Raw genomic sequence first — 24,691 nt, 5'->3', positions numbered from 1 at the left:
GTCGGTCTTTGATTTTGACTAGGCTTAGTCAGGCTTTCAAAAAATAACTAAACCTTCTTAGGACCTCAGGCAGGCCGCATGGGGTTTTTCGGGCCCGAACCAGGTAAAATCATGTGTTTTTCGCACCCGAACTAGAACCACGCGACTAATTTCGGACTTAATAATTTTTGTTTATTATTACTATTCAATACTCTACTATTATAAGTAAAATATAAGATAATTCGTTGGTATGGTTGGTTGGCACTTTTCAAAAATTTACAAACGTGTTTCCCACAAAGATAAAGTAAGATAAAAATATTCATTATAAAACCTTAATAAATACATACATTCAACACTACCAGAGTCCTAATTCACCTTCAGATTCCTTCACCGCCCAACTATCCTACATTATGTACATTAATTTATTAATTTCATCGATTGCTTCCCAACTGCATTATATCACTTTTACCTATCGTGTACATACGATCAAAATACATATTCATATTAATTTACAACAGTATAAGGTATTTAATCCTATTTAAGTAGGAGTAGTAAAAATAAATAGACTTTATTACTCCAATTTAATTTAATTAATCCAATAATTTGTGATAGATTAATCAAAACAAATTTCATGGGCCACTATAATTTGAACCCACCTAAAATTCACTACTGCAATGAGTTACTCTAATTACTACGAGCGCCCACTCAACCATCATCTTTCTTTGCTAAAGCATCTCCCAACTGATAGTTTAAATTAAAATAATTCATTATAGAGTAATGTAGATAATTTTTCTGAAAATGAGTGTTAGAAGAAGTGAAATTCGAGAATGAACATTTTTCAGTGAAGGTATCTTTAAGTGACTAATCGGATAATTGGTATTTAAATAAATTGATTAATCTGAAGTATTAGTCGAAAAAAATTTAATTAATTAAATAATAATATATAGTTCTATTTAAATTTATTAATCTTTCATAAAATTTACAAAAATAGTATCATATAATATTAGTTCATATTTGATATTTAAGTGGTTTATACATTTTTTTGTAGTTGATTTATACATAATAGTTGATACTCGCTGTTATGGATTAAAACTACTATATATTATGGATTAAAACTACTATATATAATTGCTGTATTTAATACTAAGGAACGTGAGCTCCAAGGCTCGATTTGACTGCTCTTGTGTTTCGTGACTCAATCTGCCTTAACAAGATGCCTACGTACCTTGCTGATTGCCAATGATCAAGTCAAAAAACGTAGTTCTGATTTGTGGGGTGAGACCCCTTATATAGATGGGGGAGTCCTTGAATTGGACTTGGTATAGGAGACTTGATGGATAAGCCTCTGAATTGGGATAGACTTAGGAGTCCTAGGAAGTAGGAAGCTGATTCCTTATCCTTTTAGGTCCCCTTGGGGCTAATCTCTAAGGATTTATATCCTTATCGGGACTCTTTTCAACATCTGATTTGTCCCTTATTAATTAATTACGAAATTAATTAATAATCAGGGCTTTTGGGCTTTTTTTTATTCCATCAGGCCTGATCTGGCCCATCAGGCTTAACCTTTCTGGTCTGAGTATCATATATCTTTTTATTGGGCCTAGCAGCCCACAGTTTGTACAATTAATGCAGTATTTAATTATACAATCATAATTTATTTATCCCTATCATTTGCCCCCCAACTTTTGGGAAACATTGATTAGGTTTCGCAGAAGTTAAGTCTATTTGTTCCCTTACAGGGTTTCGTTTTTCCGTAAAGTGTGGAGCGACCTACACATTTACAACGAATTTTTCCTCTTATTCAGGAATTATCTTAATTTTCAGGAATTTTTCCCTTATTTCCAGGATTTTTCCCTTATTTTCTGGATTTTCCCCTAATTTTCTGGAATTTTCTGGGATTTTTCCTTATTTTCTGGAATTTTCCCTAATTTTCTGGAATTTTCCCTAATTTTCTGGGATTTTTCAAATTTCCAGCCTTTTTTCGACCAGGATCCTAGTCGAAATTTCGACCAGGATCCTAGTCGAAAATTGGGGCCAGCCTTATCATCCTGGTCGAAGGAATTCGACTAGGATCCACGACCTGGAATTCGACCAGGATCCTAGTCGAAAATTCGACCTGGATCGAGGTCGAAAATTCCACCCGTTTTTTTTTTTTTAGCTTCTTATCATGCCCTTCGACTAGGATTCTAGTCGATATTTCGACCTGAATCCTGTTCGAAAATTCCTTGATTTTCTTGTTTCCTGGTCGAAGGATTTCGACTAGGATCCACGACCTGGAATTCGACCAGGATCCTAGTCGAACTTCGACTTGGGTTTTTAATCCCCATTTTTTGAAAGATGCTTGGTTTATTCGACCTCATTCCTGGTCGAAGCTTCGACCTCAATTCAGTCCCGTTATTCCAGCTATTTTTGGGTGTCTGCTCGAAAGATTTCGGGCAGGATTCACGACCTGGAATTCGACCTGGATTCTGGTCTTTTTTACCCGTTATTTTCGGGCGTCTGCTCGAAAGATTTCGGGCAGGATTCACGACCTGGATTTCGACCTGGTTCCTGGTCTTTCACTAGCCTTCTTTATTTAGTTTTAATTTAGGGTATTGTATTTTCCAAATCCTAATTGGATTTGGGCCTGGCCTTTTTGTTGGGCCCTATAAAATTTTACTGAGCTTCTATTATTGGGCTTTTCAAATCTCATTGGGCCTCTTTTATTGGGCCTTTTCAAATCTTATTGGGCCTCCTTTATTGGGCTTTATCAAATATTGTCGGGCCTCTTTATTGGGCTTTGTCAAATATTACCGGGCCTTCTCATTGGGCTTTATCAAATATTGTTGGGCCTCTTTATTGGGCTTTGTCAAATATTTACTGGGCCTTCTTATTGGGCTTTATCAAATATTGTTGGGCTTAACACACCCTGTTTATAATGCCCTAGAATTCCTAGGTATATTCTGGAATGTTCTTTTTTCTGGGCCTCTTCTTATGGGCCTTTGTGCTTAATGGGCTTTTCGTCCCTTCAACTTCTTTTTCCTCCTATATAAAGGAATGAGGAAAGGCTATTACTCCTCACTTTCTCATTTCTTAGTTTTCTTCTTTATCTTCCTGCTAAGATTCTCAGAGCAATAACAGCAAGTCGGAGCTCAGAGCCTTTTTCAGGAGTGCTTTTTTCAGGTAAGGTTCCTCCCTTTGTTTTTCGTGTTTAATTTTCCATTGTGTGCCATATTTAGATAGCCTGTTTATGTGCTGCCCCCTTTTTTTTTATTTTTAGATGGCTGACAAAAGAATGACTCGCTTGGCCAAGATGAACGTAGCTAGGAAGTCCAACGAGTTTCCCATTCGATCGAGGTACACTTCCTTGATCGACATGATCAACACTCGAGGGGACGAGTACCCGTCTGATGCGCATCTGGACGCGCACGATCACATCAGCGCCTTACGGGATCCCAAGGAGCTGGAAAAGTTGAGAAGCTGTTTCAAAATTAAGGAGCCTTTTAAATTGGTTCTAGCTGGCCCAGCAGACAGAGCCTGCCAGTGGAGAAGGGACGCGCTCTGCGTCTATAGGGACACTCTGAGGGCAGGTATCAGACTCCCTTTCCATCCATTCATTCCATTGCTTCTGGCGGATGTGGGCATCAGCCCTTGCCAACTTCCCCCCAATTCCTGGAGGTTGATCCTGTGCTATCTGTCGCAATGCGCCAAGCACAGCATCCCCACATCTGTTGCTGTTTTCAGGAAGATTTTCCAGTTCAAGAACAGCCCCGATAAAAGTCCGGGTTGGGTTTCTATCAACCAACGCCCCACTATCCCCCATATCGTGAATGGGAAGTCCATCCCTGACAACAATTTGGGGTGGAAGAAGGACTTTTTGTTTATAGTTTGGGAGGGTGGAGACTGGGGTTCCCTATTTCGATCTTCTTTTGGGCTTGCCGTGGATGGGAGCCCAAATGACATAGCTTTGTCTGAGGAGGAGGCTGGAGGTTTCAACCTCCTGACGCAAGACAACGGCACCTCCCATTCTTGGGATCTTATCCGGGAGACTGTCCTGGTAGAACGCGGCCTCTCGCCCGTTCATAAGAAAAGTAAGTTCCTACCTTCATCTACTTTATTTCCTGCATTTTTATTCCATTAGTTTTCAACTGACTTTGCTTGTCGCAGTGGCTGAGAAGATTGAGGAGGCTACGAAGCCAAAGGACCTGGAAACGACCAGGATGAAGAGGGCTGGGAAGATTTTCAAAGATCCTAGACTTGGTGATCGCTTCCCTGAGTTCCTCCTTCAGGCTATGGAGCCAAATGAGGAAGGTCCCAGCCAGGTTTTGCGCACCAAGCAGAGGCCAGGGGCCTATTTTCAGCCTGCCTGGGGGATCCGGGGCAAGGACTCAATATTGGGCAGCACAGCCCTGTCCAAGGAATGGTCCAAACATTCCATCTCTCCGGTGGACTATCAAGACTTTGTCCTCCAACAGGACTTAGAGGGGAACGAGCTTTTTGGAGCCCAAGCCCTGGCGACAGTACGCACTTTACTTATGCCTTTTACACTTTTCTTTTCATGCTTCTTTTCTAAAGTTTTGCTATTTCTCTTGCAGGCTAACGCCCATTTTCAAGGGGCAATTCACCAAGCTAAGGCTTGGAAGGCTGGCCTGGAAGATGCCAACAAGAAGTTGGAGGAGGCCAACCAAAAAATTGAGGCCCTTGAAGCTCAATTGGCTTCTTCCACTTCTGACCTGGAGACGGCACGGGCTGAAAACGTAATCTTGAAGGCGCAGAAGGACAAAGCCTTTGACGGCTGGATGGATACCCAAGAATTCAAAGACCTGATGGTGGAGCATGACGCCCTTCTTCACCCAGTCAGCTACAAGGAGGGTTGGGACGCTGCTGTGGAGGCTATCCAGGATGAGTTTCCCGAGATCCTTGAGCAGTTGCCCTTTCCCTGCCCTGTGCGGGTTCCAGAGCTTGGAGGCGTTACTGAGAAGCTTGCTGGCATGATCAGGGATGGAGAAGAGGAAGATTCTTCTGAGGAGGAACTCGGGCCTGCTACTAAGAAGGCAAGGGTGGAAGAACCTTCAAAAGTAGTGCCTCAACAGCCAGCATCTCCTACAGAGGGAACTTCCACAGGGACTTCGGAGGGGACGACTGAGACTTCTGAAGAAACGACTGAAACTTCCGAAGAGACTTCGGATAGTGGTTCTGAGGAATCTCATCCTTCCAAGGCCTAGCTTTTTGTATATCTTCTTTTTGAACTTTATTTGTATCAGAACTTGTTACCCTTCGGGGTTATGTTTTATACGTTGCTTTTCTTGCCTTTTTCTGTTTTATCTTTACAATCTTAATATGCATTTGAACTTTAAACATCCCTAGATAGAAATAATTTCAAACTCTTTAATATGAAGTCTGGTTTTCCAAAACCTTACATAGCATGGGTTCGACCCTAATCAACAATAACTAGACAATGTAAATTCTACTGGAATATAAAATCCTATGCAAGCAAAGCTTCAAGGCGCTTTTAAGCCTACTTGTCAATGACAAGTGAGAATCATACTTCTCCTATCTTACACATAGTAAACCTTCAGGTTTTGTGCGTGCCAGGTCCTCGGGACTTCAAAACCTTCCATAGTTTCCAGCTTGTAGGTTCCTCTACCCTGAACGCTCTTGACTCTGTACGGCCCTTCCCAATTTGGGGCAAGCTTTCCTTTCTGTCCGACACCAGAAGCCTCTATTTTTCTCAAGACTAGATCACCTTGCTTGAAAAACCTCTCTTTGACCCTTAGGTTGTAGTAGAATGAGGCTTTTTTCTGATATTCTACTATCTTTGCATGTGCTTTATCTCGCACTTCATCGATTAAATCCAGGGCTAACCTCTGCCCTTCCTCATTTTCTTTCTCATCGAAGGCCTGAATCCTTGGAGAGGAATGTGATATCTCCACGGGAACTACTGCTTCCGCCCCATATGCCAACATGAAAGGAGTTGCACCTGTCGTGACTCTACAAGTAGTCCTGTAGGCCCATAATATTGGAAGTATCTCATCTACCCAATTATTTCTTGACTTCTCGATCCTCTTCTTTAGTCCATCCAGGATTATCCGATTTGCTACCTCCGCTTGCCCATTGGCTTGCGGGTGAGCCACAGAGGTGAACCGTAACTCAATTTCATTTTCTTCGCAATACTTCTTGAATTCCTCGTTGTTGAATTGTGTTCCATTGTCAGTGACGAGGATACGGGGAATTCCATATCGGCACATAATGTTTTCCCACAGGAATTGTGCAACTTGCTTAGTTGTGATTTTGGCCAAAGGTTTGGCTTCGATCCACTTGGTGAAATAATCAATGGCTACAATCAGAAACTTCCTTTGTGCCGTGGCCATAGGAAAAGGCCCTAGAATATCCATCCCCCACATTGCAAAGGGAATAGGCGAGTTGATAGAGGTCAGCATCTTGGGGGGTTGTCTAACAACTGGTGCATGCTTCTGACAGCGATCGCACTTCTTCACATATTCTTTGGCATCAACCATCATTTCTGGCCAATAAAAGCCTAAACGGGTTATCTTATGAGCTAAGGCCCTGCCCCCCAAGTGTTGCCCACAAATACCTTCATGCACTTCCTCAAGAGCTAAGCGTGCCTCATCGGGCCTGAGACACCTCAAGTAAGGAACCACGAAAGATCTTTTATACAAAATCCCGTCTATCAATGAGTACCTTAGTGCTCGAACAGTTAATTTTCGTGCTTCAGTTGCATCGCTTGGCAACCAACCGGTTTGAATGTGAGCCTTGATGGGATCGATCCATGACGTCCCCAGGCCTATGGGAGCCATAAGTTTAACATCTATGCTTCGTGTCCTTAAAACACGAAAGTATACACTCCCTGAACTTTCTTCTATCTCAGATGAAGCAAACTTTGATAGCGCATCTGCCTTAACATTTTCTTCTCTTGGAATGTGCTCAACATGGCATTCGTTAAATTGGGTCATCACAGCCCTTACTAGGCGGACATATTTAGCCATTGTATCATCCCTTGCCTCAAATTCTCCCTTTACCTGGGATATGATCAGCTTTGAGTCTCCACAAACCTTTAAGTTTTTGACTCTAAGTGTCCCAGCTAGACCAAGGCCAGCTATCAGGGCTTCATACTCTGCCTCATTGTTTGTGGTTGGAAAATCTAACTTCATAGCATACTCAATTAAGAACCCATCAGGGCTTTGCAAAACCAATCCTGCTCCACTGGAGTTTGTTTTTGATGCTCCATCAAAATAGAGAACCCAATACTCTTTATCATCCTTCTCCTTGCTTTCATTATCAACTCCCTTGTCTTGAGTTATGGTATCTTCCTGCCCCCCGACTTCTTGGCTGGGTAAGGTACATTCCACCAGGAAGTCAGCTAATGCCTGGGCTTTTATCGCCGTACGTGGCTTATACTTGAGATCGAACTCTCCCAGTTCTATTGCCCACTTAATCAATCTCCCACTTGCCTTGGGACTATGAATGATGTTTCTCAGGGGCTGATTCGTTAGCACCTCAATCTGGTGAGCCTGAAAATAAGGACGCAGTTTTCTCGAAGCCATTACCAAGGCTAGAGCAAATTTCTCAATAGTTGAATAATTCAACTCAGCACCATGCAAGATTTTGCTGACATAGTATACGGGTTTCTGGACTTTCAGTTCCTCCTTAACCAACACCGCGCTCAAGGCGCTCTCTGAAACAGCCAAGTACAGAAATAAAACTTCATTCAGAACTGGTTTGGCCAACAACGGGGCCTGGCTCATATACTTCTTTAACTCTTCAAATGTCTTCTGATTTTCCTCACTCCACACAAAGTCTTTGATGTTCTTTAGTGACTTGAAGAATGACAAGCACTTGTCTCCTGACTTGGAGATGAATCGTCCTAACGCAGCAACCCTTCCTGTGAGCTTCTGAACATCCTTGACAGTTTTGGGGGGTTCCATGTCCAGGATTGCCTTTATCTTATCGGGGTTAGCCTCAATTCCCCTCTTTGAGACCATCAATCCCAAGAATTTTCCAGATCCTACTCCGAAAGCACACTTCGTCGGATTCAACATCATCTTGTGGTACCTCAGGACCTCAAAAGCTTCCCTTAAATGGGCTATATGATCAGTCTTTACTAGACTCTTGACTAACATGTCATCAACATAGACTTCCATAGTCTTACCAATAAGATCCTTAAAAATTCTATTCACCAACCTTTGATAGGTGGCTCCTGCATTCTTGAGACCAAACGCCATAACAAGATAACAATAAACACCAAAGTCAGTGATAAATGATACCTTTGGAATGTCATCCTTATGCATTTTGATCTGGTTGTATCCGCTAAACCCATCCATGAAACTCAGCATCTCATGTCCAGCGGTGGCATCAATCAAAGTATCAATTCTAGGCAGCGGAAAACAGTCTTTGGGGCATGCATCATTCAGATCGGTGAAGTCTATACACATCCTCCACTTTCCATTAGCCTTCTTCACCATTACAGGGTTTGCTAACCACTCCGGAAATTGAATCTCCTTAATGAAACCAGCCTCTAAGAGCTTTTCCACTTCCTGCTTTATAGCCTCTTGTCTTTCCGGGGCAAAAATTCTTTTCTTTTGTTTCACTGTCTTCCGGCTTGGATCCACGTTTAGCTTGTGAGTAATTAACTCCGGGTCTATGCCTGGCATATCAGCTGCTGACCATGCAAACACATCACTATTTTCTTGCAAAAATTTCACTAACTTCCCTCTAAGGGGCTCCTCTAATGTGGCTCCAATGAAAGTCGTCCTCTCAGGATTCTCCGGGTCTAAAGGAACCGAGACCAATTCTTCTGCTGGCCTTCCTCTATTCTCATCATTTTCTCGAACATCCATATCTTCAATAGGAAGAACCTGCCCCCCGACCCCATCTGCCCTCAAAGAGGCCACATAACAGCTTCTAGCCATTTTTTGATCTCCTCTCTCTTCTCCAATCCCGTTTCGGGTGGGAAACTTCATGACTGAATGGTAGGAAGAGGGGACTGCCTTGAAGGCATGTATCCCTGTTCTCCCCATGATAGCATTATAAGTTGAACTAGCCTTTACCACCACGAAATCCAGCATCTGCGTTGCTTGCCTTGGCTCCGTACCTATGGTGGTTGGCAATTTGATTATCCCTTCCACAGGACATTCTACTCCAGCAAATCCATATATCGGCATGTCGGTTGGTGTCAACTGGGAGTCGTTATATCCCATCCTTAGAAAGGTGTCGTGGAGCAAGATATCCACAGAAGCACCATTATCCACAAGGACCCTCTTAACCGGGCTATTTCCTATTATTGGTGTTATGACCAGCGGGTCGTCATGGGGAAACTTCACACCCTCTAGGTCGGAATCATCAAAAGCCAATGTTACTTCTGTCCTGGCCCTCTTCGGGGCTTCTCCAACAATATGCATAACCTCTCTAGTATATGCCTTTCTGGAATTTTTGGACAATCCAGCAGCAGTTGGACCTCCAAAGATCGTGTTTATCACGGGCCCTCGAGGTCTCGGCCCTCCATAAATGGTGTTTATAACTGGTCCTCTAGGCTGGGGGTTTCGCCCCTGATCGTCTTGGTCCCTCCTACGATCTTCAAAGTTCTTTCTTCCATTATTATTTCTGTCCCCTCCATCTCCAGTATACTTATTCAATCTTCCTTTTCGAATCAAAAACTCAATTTCATCTTTCAATTGCCTACACTCATCGGTGTCATGGCCAACATCTTTGTGGAATCTGCAATACTTGCTCTTATCTAGCTTGGCAGGATCAGCCTTCAAGGGCTTAGGCCAGCGAATATCTCTGTCTTTCTCAATCTCCATCAAAATCTGACTTCTAGGAGCATTCAGCTTAGCGTATTCAGTGAACTTTTGCCCAGGTCCTCCCTTCTTGGGGGTTGAATCAGGATTTTGTTCAGTTCTAGGATACTTGTCCTTAGCGATATACTCCAGATCAGTTTTTCGCTTCTTGCCTCCAGTGGGCTCATTACTTACTGCGGTCTTCTTCATGCTTTCTTCAACTTTGATATACTTCCCTGCCCTCTCCTGGAGCTGCAACATATTTTCAGGGGGACGTTTGGCCAAGGACATCTTAAAAAACTCATCCCTAGTTCCTTGTTGCAGTGCTATCATGGCTACCTTATCATCAAGGTCTGGGACTTTTAAAGCCTCCTTTGTAAAACGATTTAGGTAGTCTCTCAAAGTTTCCTTTGCTCCTTGCACAATACTCATGAGAGATGCTGAACTTTTCTCATGGACTCTCCCACTGATGAACTGCTTAATAAAAGCCTGACTTAACTCCCGGAACGATCCAATAGAGTTCGGGGGCAAGCGACTGTACCATCTTTGAGCCATACCCGACAGGGTTTGAGGGAAGGCCCGACACTTTATAGCATCATTCACGGGTTGCAGCAGCAGTGCATTAGAGAATGTCCTAACATGATTAGCGGGGTCTCCCGTGCCATCATAGGCTTTGATAGTGGGCATCTTGAATTTCCTTGAGATATGGGCATTCATTATCTCTTCTGTGAAGGGTGGAGTTGGATCATCAGGATCTCCAAGGGGAAGGAGATTGCTTGGATCAGTTCTTGGGACAGCAGCCCTTCTTCTTACCGGACCATCCAGGTCTATGATAGGAGGAGGATTTCTCCCCCTAGGAGGTATGTGGGGTCTGGTGGCTTGGTGAGCCTCCAAATCTCGCCTCAGCCTTTGGATTTCAGCCTCATGAGCCCTGATCTTTTCCTGCACTTCTTGGGGATTCGCCCCTGGGGTGCTTTGGGGGCGTTGCCTTCCATCGGCCATTGGCTCTTTTCCAGGACGCCTCCTTCTCGGGGCCACTTCATCATCCGAAGATTCGGAGTCTCTCTCAGTATATGGACCAGAAAATTCCCGATCCTCAGGGATAGGATCCAAACCTCGTATATAGGGGGGCGACCGCCCTCGTGCTTCGCTTCGCCCAGCATATCCACTTCCTCCAACCTCAGGGTGAAGGGGCATCCCATAAGGGGGGTTAGTAGTAACAATAGTTGAATATTCATACCCGACGGGTCGAGAATTCACAGGTATATGTACTTGCTGAACTTGAGGATTTGTACCTTGAATAGTCGGGGGAGTTGTCCCTTGTAGCTGAGGTTGAGTTGCCCCTGTCTGGGTTTCCCCCTGAGTAGATGCATAAGTTGAATGGGGAGGAACCTCCACGGTTGATGAAATCACCTGGGTTGTCCCTGACGGTGTTCCCTCCTCCAGAGTGCTGGTTGTTCTCCGTGTTCTCGCCATGGTTGTTGTTCCGTTGTCCCACAGACGGCGCCAAATGTTATGGATTAAAACTACTATATATTATGGATTAAAACTACTATATATAATTGCTGTATTTAATACTAAGGAACGTGAGCTCCAAGGCTCGATTTGACTGCTCTTGTGTTTCGTGACTCAATCTGCCTTAACAAGATGCCTACGTACCTTGCTGATTGCCAAGGATCAAGTCAAAAAACGTAGTTCTGATTTGTGGGGTGAGACCCCTTATATAGATGGGGGAGTCCTTGAATTGGACTTGGTATAGGAGACTTGATGGATAAGCCTCTGAATTGGGATAGACTTAGGAGTCCTAGGAAGTAGGAAGCTGATTCCTTATCCTTTTAGGTCCCTTTGGGGCTAATCTCTAAGGATTTATATCCTTATCGGGACTCTTTTCAACATCTGATTTGTCCCTTATTAATTAATTACGAAATTAATTAATAATCAGGGCTTTTGGGCTTTTTTTTATTCCATCAGGCCTGATCTGGCCCATCAGGCTTAACCTTTCTGGTCTGAGTATCATATATCTTTTTATTGGGCCTAGCAGCCCACAGTTTGTACAATTAATGCAGTATTTAATTATACAATCATAATTTATTTATCCCTATCACTCGCTACTTAACATTTAGAAATTTAGTGCATTTCTTAAAAAAAAGTTAGTGCAAAATATATATATATATATATAAAATATAAATTCATGATGCACTAAAATTTAATAAAATAGAAAATTAACTACATCAAATTGTGAAATAAATGAATCATTCAAGTGAATTTTTGAGAGAAATAAGAGTAATTTAAATGAAGAAACTTATTAAATTATTAAAGTTTTGGAATTAGGCCATATGATAGTGAATATAAGGTAATATATTATTACTAAATATTCACAATTATTTTGAATTTTAACGTTTCTTTAAATATTTTTTCTTAATTTTCATTATTTCACTGAACTAACATCTTTTTAACCAGAACAAGTCGATTGTTGACCGAATTAGCTATTTTTAACCAATTTTTTTTTAAAACAAATGCACTTTGACATGATTTTCGACTAATCAAGATGAAAATCATCCGAACTCTGATTAATCGGTTAATCGGCTGATTTTTAAAATACGGGCTAGAATTACTAAACTCAAATGAACAAACATAGTTGAAAAACACATATTAATTAGATTTTTCCGCTAGAGGAGAGCGGTTTGGTATTTGAGTTCGCTCCCCTTATTCCCCCTCTGATTAGAAGACTGATTGCATATACAATTTTTTATTAAAATGAAAATAGTCTTTACATTTTTCTTATCAATATTCCAAATAAATATAGATATACCGATCAGTTATCCAAAAATATCTCATTGCTGGATGAGCCTAACTATTTGTGGAACATTAATCACAAGTAACTATCAACAAAAATAACTCTAATTACAAGTAACTATCAATTAAAATTTTGCATATGGAGTGTAAGTTTCTAAAATAATTTATTATTTAAAATTTTAATTGGAAAATTTTAATTTAGTATTTTTTAAAATTATAAAGAAACTCATTTTTAAAAAAATGACACATGTTAACAAAATGTTAATATTAAAAAATTATATTATTAGTTCCAAATAATATATGTAATTACCTATATAAAAATTATTATTATTATTATTATTATTATTATTATTATTATTATTATTTTAATCTCATTAAGTCACAATTTTTTTCGATATAAATTATTTTTACTAATTTTATTATGAAAATCAAAATAATATTTACATTCATCCTATCAGTATTTCGAATAATACCCTATCTAATAATTAATTGCACAAAGATATCTAATCGCATGGGGGAATGCTTAATTATTTGTGGAACATCAGTTATAACTTATAAGTAACTAACGATTAATATTTTACTTATAATAGTGGAGTATATTTTTTAAAAATAATTTATTATATAAAATTTTGATTTTCGAAAAGAAACAATTAGGAATAAGTTGTATGCGTATGGAATTCTTGTAATTAGTATTTTCATAATATTAAAATTATAAAGAAAAAAAGGCACATGTTAACAACATTTTAATATTGAAAAATTATACTACTAGTTTGAAATAATATATGTCGTTAACTAAATAACAATTATTATTCTTATTATTTTAATTATTATTATTAATTAAACCTCAAATAATTTCATTTAAATGTATTGGAAATAATTTTCATTGACTAAATAATATTTAAATTAAATAAATAATTTTTTGGAAATTGTTTGATAAAGTTTTGAGGTCTTTAATACACCGTAGTGTGACATCAAGCCCTCTAGAATATTTACTATTATTATGGATTAAAAATAGGTTATAATTATTGCGATATTTACTGTTAGGGTTCGAGAGCTCAAGGTTTTTAATGGCCGCACCAGTGTTTCGTAGCTTAAATCTGCCTTCACAAGATGCCTACGTATCTCTGTGAGTTTAGAGAATCAAGCCAAAAACGTAGTTCTTTGTGATGGGGTAAGACCTTTTATATAGATACTGGATGTCCTTGAATTAGACTAGGATTGGAGACTTGATGAATAATTCTCCGTTATAGAATAGACTTTGGAGTCTTAAAATGTAGGAAGTAGATTCCTTGTTGGTTTAGGTGCCTTAGAGGCCACTCAATAAAGAATTGTATCCTCTATTGGATATACTTAATGAGTTATTATTTCACCCAATTTATTAATTATAAAATTAATAAATAATCAAGGATTCGGGCTTCATTAATTGGGCTTCATTACTGGACCGTATCAGGTCTAATTAATTCAATATTAAATATATTTCTAGGCTAATTTCAGGCCCATATCATTCCCACCCCCAACTTTTGCGAAACTCGGTAAAGATTTCGCAGAAGTTAAAGTTTATACCTTTTCTGGTTATCGTTTTTATCGTAAAGTGTGGATCTTCCTACACATTTACAACGATTCTCCCTTTAGGAATCATCCGTATGGGTTCCCTAATTTTCCAGCTATTTTTTGGTACCTTTTGGTGTTTTTCATGATTTTTCCTTAATTTTTCAGGAATATTTCGGTACTCACTGGTATTTTCCTTCATTTTTCAGGAACGTTTTGCCCAAAAATTATATTTTGAAATATATTTCTAATTTTCCTGAATATTTGGGATTTTCCCTCATTTCCCTATTTTTGGGAATTTTCAGCTATTTTTCCATTTTTAGCCCATTTTCTGATTAATTAAATAATTAAAAAATGGGTAGTATGGTAATGATACATCCTAGGCGTGGGTCACGCCTGCCTAGGAGCAAGTTTGTGAACACAGCCTAGGAATCATGCTTCCTAGGCGTGATTTCGCTTCCCATAGATACAATGCATCCTAGGCTGGGTTACCCCGCTTAGAAGACAATCTTGTGATCAACCCCTGGGAATTATGCTTGTTAGGCGTTGTTTGACTCCTTGTTTTTTCAAGCCCTCATACTTCCTAGGCGTGGATTACCTCCTCCTAGAAGACAACTTTTGCAGAGCGCCTAGGAATTATGCTTCCTAGACGTGGTTTAACTTTCTGGACTTTTAAAGCCCTCATACTTCCTAAGCGTGGGTTACCCCCGCTTAAGAGATATCTTTTGAACAAAGCCTAGGAATTATGCTTCTAGGCGTGGTTTGACCTCCAATACTCCAATAGATCGTGGCGTGGGTTACCCCCACCTACGAGACATAATTTGAACAACTTTGGAATTATGGAATTATCTTTTCAAAAAATATTCACTAGTAGACAGATTATATATTGCTAGGTATTTTATATGATTTTAATCTTATAGCTATGATATTTTATCATTAATAAGATATTATTAGTTATAATTTATTTTTATTTTTTTTAAAGAACAAAGAATAAAGAATTCTTGTAGTTACTTAAATAAGAAGAAAATTTATTGGGCACATAGTATTAGAGATGCACAAAATCTCGGTGAACCGGACAATGATCGGGCCCTGAAAACCCATGCTTTTCGGTTAAAATCCAGGTCGGTCTTTGATTTTGACCGGGCTTAGTCGGGCTTTCAAAAATAACTAGACCTTCTTAGGCCCTCGAAGCGGGTCGTATGGGGTTTTTCTGGCGCAAACCGGATAGTGTTAGGCCCTTAATCAACTATAGAGAGGGTGAATACAGTTAATACAATCAATTCGACAAAGCTTCAACAGAATCAACAGTTTTTATATTATCTGATAAAAACTTATTACAAACGTACTGTCTCGAAAGGATGAACAAATATCCTTGAGAGCTGCTAGGTTATGTGAAAGATTTAACAATATCGCAATGCTTATAGCATGAACCTAATTTATACTTTATATAGAGCACAGCTACACAATGTATAAAAAATCCTATTATATCAACAAGAAGGAAATATATACAATTGCTTCTGAGATAAAGTCCTTCACCGCCTTGAGTTCATGTTTCCTTTTCCTTATCAAAGATCAACTGATGTGACAAATACTGATTTCATCATCCGTTGACATCATCATCCGTCGATATCCTTATCCGTCGATTATCAACATCCGTCGATGTCATCATCATCCGTCGATGTAAGTTCTGATATGAACTTCTGATAGTTTCTTCTTGATATCATCAATTACTCCTAACAGTCTCCCCAACTTGTTCATTATGGAAATATGGACAAGTTCCAGTTGATGATGTCAAAACTATCTAAATGCAGGAATCAAGTATGCATATTCAATCATGCTTCAGTGAATATCATACTTTACTCTTCATCCTGAACTGCTTCTTTAACTTGAGCAATGTCAGAGGTTAATTCCAGTTCTTCAGCTCAGAATGCTTCAATAATCTTCATTCTTCTTCTTTCCAACAGCTTTTTCTTTAAACTTTGAAATCTTTGACTTTTCTTCTATCTTCTCTTTTCCTTTAAGCTTCTTGTCAACAGTTCCAGTAACTTGTGATTTGAGATCTTCTGCCTGACTGATTTCCTTTATAACTACACCTATGGTTGGTCTATTAAAAGGATCATCTTCATAAAGTACTTGAGAAATAACAACAATATTAGCATTTGTTGTCTTCATAGAATTCTTAAGGTCTTCCTCCATTTGCCTTAGCTGTTCAAGATCAACTCCAGGATTTTCTCTTGTAAATATTCTTCTACTCACCTCAGAGTCAAATAATTGAATCTTTGGATCCTTGTAGAATATAGTTGTCTTTCTTCCTTTAACTTTCAGAGTTTGGAAATACTGACTTGCTTCAGCACCAACTTCTATCTCCAGAATACCTTGGTCTTCATCAGCAACAGTTGTGGCTTGTGAAGATTTTTGCATTTTTGTAGTCATAGTCAAATCTTTTACTCTTCTTTTATTCTTCTTACTTTCTCCTCCTTCTCTAGAATTAAATCTAGTGATTACTTTTGATGAACCACTAACTCCAACTAGCTCTTCACCTTTTCTCCTTTTACTGTCCTTCTGTCCCCCCATTATTACCTCCATCAGGATTTTCATCATCAATACTAGTCAATGTCAACTGTTTGCATTTAGATCTAACAATTTTCTCCCCCTTTTTGGCATCACTACCAAGCAGTAGAGAAAGAATCGGCTTCATTGAATTCTGTACTTCTGTAAGTTGAGCAGACATTTGAGCTAGTTTAGCTTCCAATCTAGCTTGACTGGCTTTAATTTCAGTTTGCCTTGTAACGACTCGCGTATTTTTGTATTATTTAAATATGTGATTATGGAATTATTAAATAAATAAAATATATGTATAGCTTCTATCAGCTATGTGTGTTTTATTATTATCTATATGTGATTTATGGTGTACCGAGTTGTTCGTGTAATTAATTATTGAGCTATACTGAATTATTTTCATTTTTAAAAGTGGATTTAATGCAAATTTATTTGCATAAATATTTGGAATATCTCTAAAATTGTTTTTATGATCTTTTTAATTACAATAATTATTTTTGGGATTTTATAAAATTTAGAAATCAATATTCCATTAATTATTTAGCCCTCTATGATCTTCTGATTGCATTTATTTGTAAATCCGTATTTAATTCGAAAATTCTTCAAAAATTATGAAACTCATGTCTACTTAAGTTTGGAATATTCTGAGAATTTTAAAATTATTTTGGAAGTTTTTAGGATTAATTTTACTCGCGCGTTGATTCGTTAATTATTAAAAAGCGGGTATAAATTGCGCTTCAAAAATTGTTTTAAAATTTTGAAATTTTCGTAATTTTCTGAATTTGTTTTAATGCAGCTCAATTCATTAATCGTTAAATGCGGGTCCGAGTTGCGTTTCAAAAATAGTTTAAAAATTATGAAAAAATTATTTTACTAGTTTTTAATTATCCTGAGAATTCTAAAATCTTTTTAGTAATTTTTCAGATCGTTTTCATTCTCACATTTGTTCTGTAAAATGAAAAATGCGAGGTAAATTCGGGTTCAAAAGAAAATTAGGATGCAGGGAATAAATAAATAAATTATATGTAATTAGATAAGTATGTATATACTTATCCTGTTATTTTTCTCTCTCTCGGCTGGATCGAAAGTCTCAGGGGGAGGCTCTCCTGTACTCTCAATTTCACCCCTTAATTTCTCCTTCTTTTCATTTTTTTGCTATCTCTCTATATCCCTGTTCCTTCCTGCTGTCGTTTGCTTCCCGGTAATACATCGCGGCCGCTGTTCTTGTTTTTTTCCGATGATTACGGTTTTCCGTCCGCCCTTCCTCGGTCTCCAACGAGGTGGTCGGTGGCGTGGTCCGTGGCTGTAGTCATGTGTGTATGTTTTATGTATACACTCATGTGTCTGCTGCTTTTTTGCATTTTTAGTTTCTCCGTCGCCGCCCCTCCTCGTTTTTCGGTGGGGGGAGGTGGCGCGTGTGTATCCTGCGCCGTGTGTTGGTTCCTGATTGCATTATAGTGGTCTGTGACTTCAATTGCAATTTTTTTTTTTGGATTCTCTGTAGAAAATATTGGAGTAATATTCGTGAAGTGAATTAATATTTCATGCGAGAATTGTTAGTAAATAATCAATGAAATATGTGATTGGAAACCCAACTCGGGTACCTCCAGATTTTACCGCCGTCCGCGATGAATTTCGATGAGCGGACGGTGGAATGTGATGATGCGATTCTGACTCCTAAAACGATATAAATAATATTTAGTACGTAAAATTATTATTTTTACGGTACGAAAATTAGTTATTTCAAATCGAAGTTGGGCACACAATTTGGATTGAGAAATGTGACTGTTGGTTGGATTGCCTGATTGATTGGTTATTGTTGTGTTTTGACGTCGATTGTGTTCGACGGGTAGTCCGATAAATAAAGGAATCGCTGCCCGATATCTGGGAATGTATCCTGTAAAATATCGGGAATACCAGTTGATTGTATATAGCTATATAATTATAAATAAAATATTTTGTAAAATATAACTAACAACCTGTTTTCTAAAGCGACAAGTATATGCGTTTTTCCGAGAATGGTTATCGAGTCGAGTTTTGAGAACGTGAACTGTGGCGCCCTCCAAACCCGGGTCAGAAGTTTGGGTTCCACACACACACACCTTATTTATAACCTGCTTATAACAATAATAAAAATAATAATAATATGCAGTGACCCTACTTACCAACTACCACGGACCGCAACAGGTTAAAGTATGCACACAAGCCACACACACACACTTATATTACAAACATACAAATCCCAACTATTCAAACTCAAATCTGAACACTAAACATTAATACAAACTTTTACAAACATAAACTATATCAAAAGCTGCCAACTAGTTTAACTCGATCAACCTGGACCTCTAGCTCTTGCACTGGATTGGGGTTCCTCGCTACCAACTGGTTCCTTCTTAACTGGAAAAGAACATAAACAACATCGCACAAATGAGCTAACTAGCTCAGCAAGTCATAATGACAAGACTGAGAATAATGATCATCAAGTGAAGAGGGTTATGATATCAAGTGAACAATGATTAATGATTTAGAATTGGATATTATATTTTTATTTTTAAAACCAAGGTTAGGCTGCTGATCAGTCACGCACTAACCCCAAGCAAGGCACACAGCTCTACTCTAACTACTGGATCGAAGGCACACATTGGCCTAACTTGACCACCAATCTGGTCTGACCACGAATCTGGTCTGACCACGAATCTGGTCCACAATTTTATAAAACAATCCAATTCTAACATAATAACAGAATAAACTATGTAAAGAAATAAACAAAATCATAAGCAACATTGGATATTCAACAATGAAACGGTTTCAATTTTCCCAAAGAATCAATATGTCAATTTCAAAGAATGGCTGTTAGGTAATGAAAGAATTGGATAACAAAGGAATCAACATTTCAAGGTTACAAGGATTTGCTCTTTCAAAGCATAAGGTACAATGGTTTGAATATGTAAGCAATTTGATTTAGTGTTTGGCATTTAGTTTGTATATATTTGTGGAGTAGTATCGTAAATCTGTGATTTGTATTCGGGTATACAATAAGCAATGGTTCAAAAAGAATAAGGTTTATGGCTCAAAGATCAACAACTGGAATCAAGGTTTAGGGTTCAGTGCTTCAAAGCACTTGCAATATAGGACTATCAATAATCTACAATATATCTCGAGAAAGTTCAGGACACTTGCCTGGTACTAGCTTGTTATATTGTACTAACTTCCAATCACAACTGTCTCACTCCTCGGCTATCAGTTTCCCTTTCCTATGCCTTTCCTCTTCTGCTCACATAACATAAGTATCTATCAATACTCAACTCATACGATTCTATTCGGTATACACTTCTATCTACCATTTGTTTCACCCAAATCTGATTAACGGATTGAAAGTTACGCAATAAACAAGTAAACATCGAACATATAGATCGACAGTCAAACAACAAGTCACATATAGCACATAACACGTCAAACAATCAATGATATATCATTTATAAAGGAGTCTCGGGTCATAAACAAGCTTTCGGGTATTTAATATATTTTTAAAATATTTTTCGGAATTAAAACGGGTCGTTAGATCAATTTTAAAGCAATAAACAGGGTTCGATTGGACACATCTAGCTTCAAAATAATTTTCTAATAATTATCGAGTCTTGAAAATAATTTAAATTAATTTTTTAAAGCTCGAAACTATTTTTCAGAATTTTTAAATCATTTTTAAATAATTAAATCAAATTAAATAATTAATTAAACTCAATTAATAAATAATTAAACTAATTAATCAATTAATATTTAAATTAATTAACCAATCAGTTAATTAATTATTAATTAAAATTAATTAAATAAATATTTTGGATTTATTTTTGAATTAAAAATGAATTTTATAATTAAAATAATCATTTTCGGAATTTTTGGAAATTAAAAACAATTTTTAATATGATTTTATAAAAGAAATCCAATTTTTAAAAGATTTTAAACAGAAATCAAATTCCCGAAAGTTGTGGAAACTTTCAGGTACTAATTTGTAAAAATTCTAAAAACAACTTTGGTTTAGGATTAATTTGGATCAAACCGGGTTTTTAATAAAAAAACGGGTCTGGAAACCAGGTCGTCGGGTCGGGATAAACCGCGGACGAACCCAGAATCCGGTGACCCCTTCCCGGATTCCGGTGACTTTGATTGGGGTTCAAAACGATTTCATTTTTCAGGGATTTTAATGTAAAACGATTCTAAATCGGTGTAGGAACACAAACATACACAAACCAACTACGAACAATAGCTCTGGGACAAACTCCGGCCAAAATCGATATGAACTCTGGCGAGCTCGATTAAAAATCGGCGAAAACTTCAAATCACAACTCCCTTCTGTACAGGCCTCGTCGATTTCCAAGACTTATACGAATCGATTGCAAATTCCATAAGGAACACAACCCACCCCTCTAGAACATCTAACAATCCCGAAATAAGAAACCCCCAAATTCAATCAAGAATATTCAAACGAACTATAAACCCTAATTTCTAATTCCGATAATCAAACCCAAAATTAAACATGTTATTGAACTCCAAATCAAGAGTATAATATACCAAAATGATCAAGAAAACAAGCTCTACAACATACAATCATCAAATCATACAAACAATCTTTCGAAGAAAAATTCATAATTTAATTATCAAGAAATTCGAATATAAATAATTAAATCGGAAAATACCTTTGAAATCTGCAGTGAAACGGATGAAAAAATTGGATTCTAGATTTCAGTAGCTTCGTTTTGAGTATATGTACGCCACAATCGGATTTCGATAACGCCTCCGAATTTGTGTTTGATTACGAAGAACGAAATATAATTATAGTATTTTCTCTGTAAAAACTCTGTAAATACTGTTTGCAAATTATTTCTCGTAAAAAATAAAATATGGTAAAGGCTATTTATAATTACGAAAAATTAGTATCCAGTTGGATCATTCCAGATACAAAATGGTACATTTATTTATTAAAAACTGATCCAAATGGTACCGATTTTCGGGATAATTATCCAAATCAGTACAATTTGTACTACGGTCTTGGTCTCAGCGCCTGGTTGCATGTATTACGAGGTGATAATTGTAATAGTTTAATAAAAAGATCCCGTTTATCAAAAATATGAGTTTTATTGATTTACCGAAACGAAGAATGTATCAAAAATATTACGCCGGGACCCGCACAAGACAAACCGTACGCCGGATCGAAAAAGTCGAAACATGGAAAATGCTCGGAATATTGCAATTAGGTTAGGAAGGAGTTCTCGAAAAAGTTTTGGGTTATAAAAACGTAGAAACGGGTGACGTCGGTTGGTTCCTGATTATATAAAATAGTTTATAGATTCTCGGAAAAAGATTTTATAAAATCTATAAATTTCCTATAAAATCATAAATCAACATAAAAATAAACAGGAAGATATGACAATTATCTATATTTTATTTTGGACATATAAAAATTAAAATACTCAATTGATATTATTTTTAAACATCCAAATACATATACCACTTAACAGTTAATTCACAGAATAAATATTGAACATGCATAATATTTATTTGTTAGCAAAAATAATTACACGATATATCCCAGATATTACATCCTTCCCCCCTTAAAAGGATTCTGTCCTCAGAATCTCCTAGGAAAATAAATGAGGGTACTTTTCTCTCATATCACTTTCTAGCTCCCAGGTTGACTCTTCAACCCTTGGGTTTCTCCACAATACTCTTACTAACTTTACCACTTTATTCCTTAACACTTTCTCTTTTTCTTCTAGAATCTCTATCGGACTTTCTACATATGTCAAATCTACTTGAAGTTCTATTGGCTCATATTCGATTACCTGCCTGGAGTCTGGATTATACTTCTTTAGCATCGATATGTGAATGTGCTCCATGTGCGGAGGTAATGCCAACTCCTAAGCTACTTTGCCAACGCGTTTTAAAATCTCAAAAGGTCCACGTATCTTGGGCTCAGTTTTCCTTTCTTCCCAAATCTCGTCAATCCCTTCCACGGTGATACTTTTAGTAATACCAAATTTCCTTCTTCGAATTCCATATCTTTCCTTGATTGATCAGCATACTTCCTTTGACGATCTTGTGCTGCTATCAATCTCTTCTGGATAACTTCAATAACTTCCTTCATCTGCTACACCAATTCAGGTCCAAGTATTTTGCGTTCTCCTACTTCATCCCAATATACAGGAGATCGACATTTACGTCCATAAAGAGCTTCATAGGGTGGCATCCCAATACTGGCATGATAACTGTTGTTGTAAGCAAAGTTTACCAGGGGTAAATACTCGTCCCAACTTCCTTTGAAATCAATAGAATAAACACGTAGCATGTCTTCGATTGTCTGGATCGTTCTTTCACTCTGGCCGTCCGTCTATGGATGGTAAGCTGTACTTATATTCATTCTCGTTCCCAAACATTCTTGAAAACTCTTCCAAAATCTTGAATTAAATCTCGGATCTCGGTCGGATACGATAGACACAGGAACTCCATGACGAACTACGATCTCTTGCAGGTACATATATATCAACTTATCTAGTGAAAATCTTTCATTTATAGGCAGAAAATGAGCTGACTTGGAAAGTCTATTCACTATAACCCAAATGGCATCATGATTAGCTTTTGTCCTTGGTAATCCAACTATGAAATCCATGGCAATATGCTCCCACTTCCACTCTGGAATCTCCAATGGCTGTAACAATCCACTTGGTCTCTGATGCTCTGCTTTAACTTTCTGACATGTGTAACATCTCCTAACCCATTCCGCAATCTCCCTCTTCATATCTGGCCACCAATAATTTTCCTTTAAATCTCTGTACATCTTGATACTTCCTAGATGGATTGAATACCTTGAATTATGAGCTTCCTGTAAAATTTCATGTTTCAACTCCGTCACTGGTGGAATCCAAATTCTAGAAGAAAACCTAAGAATACCTTGATCGTCCTTTTGCGTGCACAATTCTTCACCTACCAAACGATTTATATCCTGATCCATTACCTTTTCTTGACACTTCCTTATCTTCTCCAACAACTCCAGCTGGAAAGTCATACTATACAATTTCGCTTCATCGGGCTTGCAAACTCTAATTTCCAATTCCAATTTCTGAAATTCCTTATATATATCCTCAAGTACTGATAACACATTTAATTTTTCCTTCCAACTCAACGCATCCGCCACAACGTTTGCTTCACGGGATGATAGTTAATTGTACAGTCATAATCCTTGATTAACTCTAACCATCTCCTCTGTCTCATATTAAGCTCCTTCTGTGTGAATATGTACTTTAAGCTTTTATGATCTGTATAAATCTCGCATTTTTCTCCATATAGATAATGTCTCCAAATCTTCAAAGCGAAAACTATGGCTGCTAGCTCCAAATCATGAGTAGGATATTTCTGTTCGTGTGGTTTTAATTGCCTTGACGCATACGCAATCACCTTATCGTGTTGCATCAGAATGTATCTAAGTCCTTTATAAGAAGCATCGCTATAGATTACAAAATTTCCTTGATCATCTGAAAGTGACAAAACAGGTGCCGTAATTAATCTTCGCTTCAATTCCTGAAAACTTTCTTCGCATTTATCATTTCATATAAACTTTTCATTCTTCTGTGTAAGCTTCGTCAATGGTGTTGCAATCCTTGAGAAATTTTGAACGAATCGACGATAATATTCCGCTAATCCCAAGAAACTTCTTACCTCTGTTGGTGTTCTCGATCTTTCCCAATTTATAATTGCCTCAATCTTCGTTGGGTCCACTTTGATCCCTTCATTACTGACTAGGTGTCCTAAGAATTGAACTTCTTGTAGCCAAAACTCACACTTTGAGAATTTAGCATATAACTTCCTTTTCCTTAAAATCTCCAAAGTTGTTCTTAAATGTTCTACATGGTCCTCTTCTGTCTTTGAATAAATCAAAATATCGTCTATGAACACAATAACAAACTTATCCAAATATTCCTTAAAAATTATGTTCATCAGGTCCATGAATGCTGCTGGGGCATTGGTCAATCCAAAAG

The sequence above is a fragment of the Apium graveolens genome, chromosome 4, assembly GCF_009905375.1.
Source record: "Apium graveolens cultivar Ventura chromosome 4, ASM990537v1, whole genome shotgun sequence".
NCBI lineage: Eukaryota > Viridiplantae > Streptophyta > Magnoliopsida > Apiales > Apiaceae > Apium > Apium graveolens.
Note: the sequence above shows the minus strand (reverse complement) of the source record.